Genomic DNA, 10074 nt, shown 5'->3' on the forward strand with positions numbered 1-10074 from the left:
TGAAGTAAGTACATAATTGCAGATGTGGAACTGACACAGCAGCGAGGACCAATAAGTGGATTAAGTAGTCAACTAAACGTAGTGTGTTTTGAACACTCAGAACTGTACTATTACCACAAGTTACTCACATGTACAAAGAAGCTTAGAAGACAACTACTAATTAAATATACTCATACTTTCTCTAAGAATAAGGTAATCAAAGATGAGTCAGCTAAGTAAATAAAATACAAATGTATCAGGAATGTACCAAGCATTGGTTAAGTGTTCCGGCCCAGAAATAATAAATTGAAATTAAATAGGATTTATGATTGTATGCCTTGAGCATAAATTTTCTCTAGTACGTGACTAACAGCATTTTGAGCCATTTGTTTACCGATTTTATGACAGTTAAGTAACTGCGAGAGTAAAATTGAAAAAGTTCTGTTAACTTTGTTCCAGTAACATATTGAAAGATAAAATGTACATATCCCCATTTCATTGTGACCCACCCTTAGATTATAAGTGAACAGAGCCTGAGGCACCCTTTTTGTTTGTTCTACAGGACAAACCAGATAATGGCAGCCTGGTAGCTGCGTGAAAGCGTGGAGTGACTTGGACACAACTCACAGTGACCCCTCCCCATTCCCCATGTAATTTAGAGTGAACATGAAGGACGCATTTTTATGTGTGTGTCTGTCTAAAGCAATATGTATGCCAAAGTGTTTCATTGATTTTGCTTAAATTTTGAGTGATAATGTTGCTTAAGAGGCAGTGAACATGCCAGCAATTTAAATAATTGAAGTAGGTAATAAGATTTCTTTTAATATTTCTATATATTTATATTTAAATTTTAATTTTCATAGGGAGTTAAGCTGTACTCTTGCTTCCCTTTTTGTAATTAAATTTTTTTTTGTTCATTAACGTTCAAAAAAAAAAAAAAATTAAGTAGAAGGTGATGTAGGGAAGCAGCCTACTCACGCTTATAAAATTCTCATCAGTCTTTCCATTGCGTGCCAGCCAGTCCGCTGTAACTAGCTCTGACGTCATAAATGTTGCACAATACTTTAAAAATCAAGTAAATAACCTGAAACGTTTCTAGCATGTCAGGAGTAATACTAAATGAATATGTGTTGAATATCAGTTCAATAACTTTAACCATTTTCGAAATTTGGACGTTTTTCTGTAAAAATCATTGGCGCAACAGAAAAGAGCTAGAAACTTAAAAATTTACATTTAGATTCCTTTTTCATAATAATTTAGTAGAAACAGTATTCAGGATCTCACAAATTAAAATTTTTGTTGAAATTCATGATTTTCTGGTTTTTGTCTTAGAAATTAAGGAAGCAAGATAGATTAAGTAGGCGAATAAATAAGGCTAGGATGTTTAAATTTAAGTAGAAGGGAGATCCGCTATAATCATAAAGATGTGAGAAGTTTCAATTGAATAACCATAAAACTATAGCGATAGCATATCTCCAAAGGGCAAGTTCAGAGCTCGTCTACTGCGTGTAGTGTAATTAAACTAATTCTCTCGCCAAAAATAATTGATTTAGCCACGTCAGACTTTTATTATGATTATTTACCTGTGTGCTGATTGCACATTTAAATTGAGAGCTTCATCGGCCATCAGCAAAGGAAGCAATGATTTATTCAATAACTTAAAGCGGTGCATTACTAGCCCAGCGGCTAGTCGGGAGAGCGATTTTGATCAGGCGTTCCTTTAGCCGTCCGCACTGCGGCTTTATATATAAGAACGCTGCATGAGGAAAAAAGGCCCCAGTTCTCTCCAGACGCTGAATAGCACAGCACCTGTGCTGGGAGTCGCGTCGCGTCGGTATCGTTGCTATAAACAGCCTCGGATGCCGTAATAAGTTACTCGGGATACATGTAACCATGAAATCGTTTTTGACTGAAGTGTTAATTCTGGGATAACTTTAAAGATATATCTTCAGTTTTTGTATGTTGTATTTTCACGTGCCGCCGCGGGACAGACATTCTACCATTATTTAGCATGGTGTTTGATGAACATTATCATCAAATTATGGGGAGCATTCACTTAAACATTTAATTTGGACAGTTATAGTTGCATCACCGCATTAGACTCTGAACTGCTCTGGTAGTTGGATTGTGTGGATTCTTTTTTTTTGATTTGTGACTTTCAGAATATAGCAAATGTTTTTACAGGATCGTTTTTGATTATGAATCCCAGACAATCTCCTAATTCCTCAGAGCTATAAGCTGTAGCTATAAGTGTATTTCTCAGATGAAGTGGGCACTAGGAATTCTAATTACAGGCTTCACGTTTTGCTAATCACTTTCTGGTTGCCAACATTGTAGTTAAAGAGCCAGTGTTGAGAACGGCAAAAGACAGCATAAACAATAGGAACATTTATATAACAATTAATTCCACCCGCCGCCCCACATATGGTAATCAGTCAGGAAATGCAGTGTTTCTACATTACATTCTACATTTATTATTAATAAACAGCATATAATTTCCACCCGCCGCCCCACAACACCAATCTGTACTCAAATAATGGTACTGCATTTACAATACTGCACTCAAAAGTTTTCAATCAGACAACTGATGTCCAGTGGATTTTCTGCACCACTGTAGGGATAGTTTTGTGTCAGGTATGAGTGACGATCAAAAAATTGAATTTGTTAAAAGATGTCTTGAAGGTGAGGCTCTATCATGGGTAAATCTAAATTTAAATCAGTGGGAAACATACTAAAGTTTCAAAAAATGTTTTTTAAATAAAGTTTGTTCAGAAGCTGAACAATGGAGAATTAAAAGTAAATTTCTGAAGGGTCCAAATTATAGGAATAGGGATGGTACCCTGAAAAAGTTCTGTAAGAATCAACTTATGAAATTAACTTACCTTGACAAACCATTTGACTAAATAACATTGATACATGCACTAAAAAGGAGATTTACTACACTAAAAAGGGATTTACTACACGGACCTGACGATTGCCTTGAACAATTGTTACTATATGCAGACAGGCTGGTTAGGGCAATAGAAAGAATCATGTACTATAACAATCGACATGACAGAGATCACAATGTTAATAACTACAGCAACAGAGATAATGGTAATTCCTATCAGGGTCAAAATGGTAATAGAGTCAGAAATTTTGAACATCAGCAGAATAGGAACAATAGGGATAACCATGGGCAATTTTATAGGAGAAACAGTCATAGAGGCAACTATTCGAGAAACGACAGTCCTCCTCAATGAAGGCCCACAGTTTTGGGATGAGGAAACACAAACACAGGACCCCCCAATTTACACTTACGGTATACATTAATAAAAGTATTAATAATGTGGCACAGGTATCTGAAGTTGGACCGAAGGAACATCAGATTTCTCATTTATGTTTTGATCAAAAGTTTTGGAATACTACGTCCGCTGCTCGTGGTCTCGCGGTAGCGTTCTCGCTTCCCGAGCACGGGGTCACTGGTTCGATTTCCGGTGGGGTCAGGGATTTTTCCTGCCTCGAGATGACTGGGTGTTGTTGCGTCATCTTCATCATCATCATTCATCCCCATTACAGTCGGAGGAAGGCAATGGCAAACCACCTCGACTAGGACATTGCCTAGTATGGCGGTGCGAGTCTCCCGCATCGTTCCCCTATGCTCTGTCATAGAGTATGCGACTTCATCATCATCATCATCATCATGTTTAATTATAATGATATAGCTACTAATCACAAACCAGAATTTGAGAGTAATGTGAATTTTGAAGTAGTGTGTAGTAATGGTTTCTTCTCTTGGCCAGAAAACAGTGTTATTGATGTATGTAAACCAGGTGATGATTGCATTGGATCTGAATTAGGTGGTATTTTTGATGTAGATGTGAATGAGAGCTGTGAAATGATTGAGGTTGGTAAGTCTGAAAATGGCAGATTATTGCAAATGAATGTATGTGAGGTGTGTGACTTTGATGGTGATGAGACTTGTGTTGTTAATGATGTTACTGATGAAATAATTTTGGAAGAATATGATGATAATAATAATAATGATGATGATGATGAGTAACAGGATTTTGTGGAGTTTTTTTGTGAATACAGATAAGGTAAGAGATGTTTGTAATGATGTGAGTGAGTGTCATGGAATACCAGTCCAGCCAAAGCAGTTTTTCATTAAGGTCACGCAGAGTAATGATCCAAACAGTAAAGGTGGCTTATCTGGAAGCATACAGAATAAAGCTGAAAACTTTTTGACATTTGTTTGGGACCAGGATCAAATTGATGATACCTTAGATAAATGTGCATTCTGGAGTATGTTAGTTGTTGTTAGTCAAAATTTGAATCCAAATTGGTGGAATGAAGTGAAAGAAGATCTAAGTAGGATATGTAATTTTGACAGTAATATATATTGTGTTCCTTCTGTAACAAGTGATGTTGGTTGTGCTATTGAACCCATTCAGTGTATTCAGTTTTTACCTGTCAACATGTGTAACCAAAGTAATGCAATAATCTACATCTACATACATACTCCACCATATGGTGCGTGGTGGAGGGTACCTCGTACCACAACTAGCATCTTTCCTTCCTGTTCCACTCCCAAACAGAATGAGGGAAAAATGACTGCCTATATGCCTCCGTACGAGCCCTAATCTCCCTTATCTTATCTTTGTGGTCTTTCCATGAAGTGTAAGTTGGCGGCAGTAAAATTGTACTGCAGTCAGCCTCAAATGCTGGTTCTCTAAATTTCCTCAGTAGCGATTCATGAAAAGAATGCCTCCTTTCCTCTAGGGACTCCCACCTGAGTTCCTGAAGCATTTCCGTAACACTCGCATGATGATCAAACCTACCAGTAACAAATCTAGCAGCCTGCCTCTGAATTGCTTCTATGTCCTCCCTCAATCTGATCTGATAGGGATCCCAAACACTCGAGCAGTACTCAAGAATAGGTTTTATTAGTGTTTTATAAGCGGTCTCCTTCACAGATGAACCACGTTTTCCCAAAATTCTACCAATGAACCGAAGACGACTATCTGCCTTCCCCACAACTGCCATTACATGGTTGTACCACTTCATATCGCTCTGCAACACTATGCTCAAATATTTAATCAACATGAGTGTGTCAAGTGCCACACTACTAATGGAGTATTCAAACATTACAGGATTCTTTTTCCTATTCATCTGCATTAATTTACATTTATCTGTATTTAGAGTTAGCTGCCATTCTTTACACCAATCACAAATCCTGTCCAAGTCATCTTGTATCCTCCTACAGTCACTCAACGACGACACCTTCCCACACACCACAACATCATCAGCAAACAGCCACACATTGCTATCCATCCTATCCAAAAAATCATTTATGTAGATAGAAAACAACAGTTGACCTACCACTCTTCCCTGGGGCACTCCAGATGATACCCTCACCTCCGATAAACACTCACCATCGAGGACAACATACTGATACCAGTAAAGTTGATAAAACTCTGTAAAAGCAGTGTGAATGTAGCATTTGATAAAACTGAACGTGATCTCTTACATGAAGTGTCTAATAACAGTGATGATGATTCAGATCTTGGATGTCTTTACATTAAGATTAAGATTGATCAGTGGGCGGGGAACTGTTTAATTGATACAAGTAGCCCAATTTGTGGTATATCTGAACAATTTAGTGACAAAATCCGGTATAGCAAGAATTTTGTGTAAATGCCTGCTGTAGGTGTAAAGATAAGAGGAGCTACAGGTAAGCAAAGAAAATTGGTAAAATCTCAGGTACTTTTAATGTTTAATATAGAAGGAAAAACCTTTGAACATGGATGCTTAGTGATCCCTAGTCTGGAAGAAAATATAATTCTTGGTATGGATTGGATAGTGAATGTTGAGGCTTGTTTTGGATGGGATGCTAAAGAATTGTTTATTTTGGAACCTAAAAGTAATACTTATGTGAAAACTAATTTCTGTATTTTAAACTGTGGGGAAAGTCATAAAAACTTGCAAAAGATTGTGAACCAAAGTGTGTAAAAGTTGTTTGATGATGATATAGAATTTGATGAGATTGAGCACCAAGATTTTGAAAGTGTAGTAGATTCTAAAGTAAGGGAAGCTATAACTTTTAATGACCTTCAAAAGGAACAACTTAGGAATTTGTTACTGAAGTTTAGAAATGAGTTTAGTGAAAAACCAAGAAAAGTGCATACTTTACCTCAGAGGTCATCAACCTTTCTTTCTCAAGCCATATAATATACCATTTTCAAAAAGCTAAGATGTATAGAAAGAAATTCAGAAAATGGAAACATGGGGTGTAATTGAGAGAAGAAGGAGTGCTTACAATAACTCCTTAGATGTGGTAAATAAGAGAAATGGCGTAGTGAGAATTGTTTTGGACCCTAGACATCTTAATAAAATTCTTATCAGAGAGATTGACCATCCTGAGAACATGGACGAGCTGTTACACAAATGTGATTATGTAAAATACATGAGGAGTTAGGATTTGACCTCTGGATTACACCTGATCCCACTTGAAACTAATTATAGAAAGTATACAGCATATTTGTATGGAGGTAAGTGTTTTCTATGAGCCAACAGCCTTGCCACAGTGGAAACACTGGTTCCCATTAGATCACTGAAATTAAGTGTTGTCGGGCTGGGATTGCACTTGGGTGGGTGACCACCTGGTCTACCGAGCGCTGTTGGCAAGCAGGGTGCACTCAGCCCTTGTGAGGCAAATTGAGGAGCTACTTAATTGAGCAGTTGCAGCTCCAGTCTCGTAAATTGACATACGGCCAGGAGAGCAGTGTGCTGACAACGTGCCCTTCCATATCCACATTCAGTGGTGCCTGTGGGCTGAGGATGCAACGGCAGCTGATTAATACCATTGGGCCATCCATGGCCTGTTTGGATGGAGTTTAGTTTTTTAAGTGTTTTCAGTATTGTCTGGTGCCATTTGGGCTAAATTTATCTGTAGCTCAATTCATAAGAGCTCTCAATTCTGTCTTAGGAACTGAAGTAAGTTCAAAATTAATTGTGTATGTTGATGACATTCTGGTTACTGAAAAAATTTGGGAACTACATTTAGATCTGTTAAGAGAAGTGTTTTCAACATTAGAATCAGGAGGTATGACTTAAAAAATTGGTAAATGTAAATTTGGTGTGGAAGAAGTAAACTTTTTAGGACATGATATATCTGAAAAAGCAATTTTACTTGATAAAGAAAAAATTGATGCTATTGCTAATTTTCCTACTCCTCCCATCAAAAAAGAAATAATTTTTTGGGTTAACTGAATTTTATAGAAAATTTCGTAGCAGACAACTTTGTATGCTCCATGCTTGTGTGAACTTTTCAAGAAGAATACCATTTGGGATTGGAACCGAGAGTGTCAGGATGCTTTTGATGAGATCAAACAGCAGTTGTGTCAGAGTCAGATATTGTTCAGACCAGATTTGTCTGTTCTCTTTTGTATTATAACAGATAGTTGTGATGTTGGATTGGGTGCTCATTTATTTCAGGAGGTTGGAAACACTGAACATAGATCTTTTGCATTTGCTAGTAGAGTATTGCAGAAACATGAAAAGACATACACTGTAACTGAGAAATATCTTTTGGCTGTACATTGTAAGTTCAACAAATTTAAAAATTATTTACTAGGTCACGAAGTTATTATCTATACTGATCACAAAGCATTATGTTATCTTCAGGTGTGTAAGCTGTACCATAACAGAATTACTCATTGGGCCTTGTTTTTACAGCAGTTCAATTATGAACCCAGATACATTAAGGGCACAGACAATGTAGTTACTGACACTTTGTCTAGGCTAGCTTTAGCAAGTGAATTATCTACCAGCTTTGGAGAAGGTGATAATGAGTTTAAAATTATGTTCTTGAAATGTGTGAAAAAGGAAAAAGAAATCTTGAAAATTTGCAAAGACATCTACAGGCCTCAAAATGGTTAAGGGCATGTTGGGTGAAAAAGAAGGAGAAAAGATGGAACAGTATTATAAGGTACACAAGGGTATTTTATTCAGGAGACATAAGATTGACTCAGAGGATTGGAAAATATGTTGGCAGGAACAGTGTATTGATGCTTTAATTACTTATACACATGAGGGTTTTGGTCATTGTGGATCAACCAATGCTCACAAAAGATTCAGGAAGACATCTGTTTTTATAACATAGGTAGAAGAGTCAAAAAGAAGGTTGGCAGCTGTGAGAGAAGTCGAAGAGTGAAGGTGAGTAATCAAACAGGCAGAGGCCAAATGCATAACATATTGCCTAATAGTAACCTTGATCTCGTGTAGGTGTTTATGGACCTGTACCTAAGTCTAAGAATGTATTTTGTTACGTTTTTGTGGTGTTTGATGTATTTTACTCTTAAGAAAGCCAACGGTAAGTAAATCTTATCTAAGTTAGAAAACACATATTTTCATCAGGTGGATATCCCTAAAACAATTTTATCTGATAATGGTTCTCAATTTACATCACAAGCTTGGAAAAGTTTTGTTGATCATGCAAAATTAAGGCATATTCTAGCCTCAGTGTACCATCCTTCAAGTAACCCTGCAGAAAGATATATGAGAGAGATTGGAAGACTGTTTAGAACATAATTGTTGTAGTAAGAATCATACCAGTAGGATAGATTATGTTAGTGACTTTGAGGCTATTATGAACAGCTTACAACATTCTTCAACACGTTTTTCAAAATTTGAAATAATGTTTAATCACAGACCAGTTATCTTTATTTCTGAAAATGTTGAGTTCCCACCATGTAAAATTCTATCACTACAAGAGAAAGAAGAATGTGTTAGGAAGATGATGAAAAAACAGGGGGATAGGAGAAAGAAGAGATATGATGGTAAAGGTAGATTTTATAACTTTGAAGAAGGAGATCTTGTGTTGGTGAAAGCCAAAGAGAAGTCTGAAGTGTTGACATCTAAAGAAATTTTTCGATATTTATGTTGGACCATTCGAAGTTCCTGAAAATCCACATCCTAATTCATACAGACTTGAGTATCCAAAATAAAGGAAGTTGTTTGGATTAAGCAATATCACTGAACTGAAAGCATTTAGACATGATCCATAAGTATATGATTTTTGTTTGTTTTTACTTTCTCCATTGACATCCAAATTCTAAAGGTGGCAGGGGTAAAATACAGGGAGCGAAAGGCTATTTACAATTTGTACAGAAACCAGATGGCAGTTATAAAAGTCGAGGGGCATGAAAGGGAAGCAGCGGTTGGGAAGGGAGTGAGACAGGGTTGTAGCCTGTCCCCAATGCTATTCAATCTGTATATTGAGCAAGTAGTAAGGGAAACAAAAGAAAAATTCGGAGTAGGTATTAAAGTCCATGGAGAAGAAATAAAAACGTTGAGGTTTGCCGATGACATTGTAATTCTGTCAGAGACAGCGAAGGACTTGGAAGGGCAGTTGAATGGAAAGGACAGTGTCTTGAAAGGAGGATATAAGATGAACATCAACAAAAGCAAAACGAGAATAATGGAATGTAGTTGAATTACATCGGGTGATGCTGAGGGAATTAAATTAGGAAATGAGACACTTAAAGTAGTAAAGGAGTTTTGCTATTTGGGGAGCAAAATAACTGATGATGGTCGAAGTAGAGAGGATATAAAATGTAGACTGGCAATGGCAAGGAAAGCGTTTCTGAAGAAGAGAAATTTGTTTACATGAGTATAGATTTAAGTGTCAGGAAGTCGTTTCTGAAAGTATTTGTATGGAGTGTAGCCATGTATGAGAGTGAAACATAGACAATAAATAGTTTAGACAAGAGGAGAATAGAAGCTTTCGAAATTTCATGCTACAGAAGAATGCTGACGATTAGATGGGTAGATCACATAACTAATGAGGAAGTATTGAATAGAATTGGGGAGAAGAGAAATTTGTGGCACAACTTGACAAGAAGAAGGGTCCAGTTGGTAGGACATGTTCTAAGGCATCAAGGGATAACAAATATAGCATTGAAGGGCAGTATGGAGGGTAAAAATCATAGAGGGAGACCAAGAGATGAATACACTAAGCAGATTGAGAAGGATGTAGGTTGCAGTAAGTACTGGGAGATGAAGAAGCTTGCACAGGGTAGAGTAGCATGGAGAGCTGCATCAAACCAGTCTCAG

The 10074-nt window shown here is 37.0% G+C and overlaps 1 pseudogene; it reads left to right on the forward strand.

Annotated features, from left to right (window-relative positions):
• The first annotated feature begins 6526 nt into the window (after positions 1-6526).
• Positions 6527-6644, forward strand: LOC124778205 (annotated as a pseudogene).
• Positions 6645-10074: the final 3430 nt, after the last annotated feature.

The sequence above is a fragment of the Schistocerca piceifrons genome, chromosome 2, assembly GCF_021461385.2.
Source record: "Schistocerca piceifrons isolate TAMUIC-IGC-003096 chromosome 2, iqSchPice1.1, whole genome shotgun sequence".
NCBI classification, from domain to species: domain Eukaryota; kingdom Metazoa; phylum Arthropoda; class Insecta; order Orthoptera; family Acrididae; genus Schistocerca; species Schistocerca piceifrons.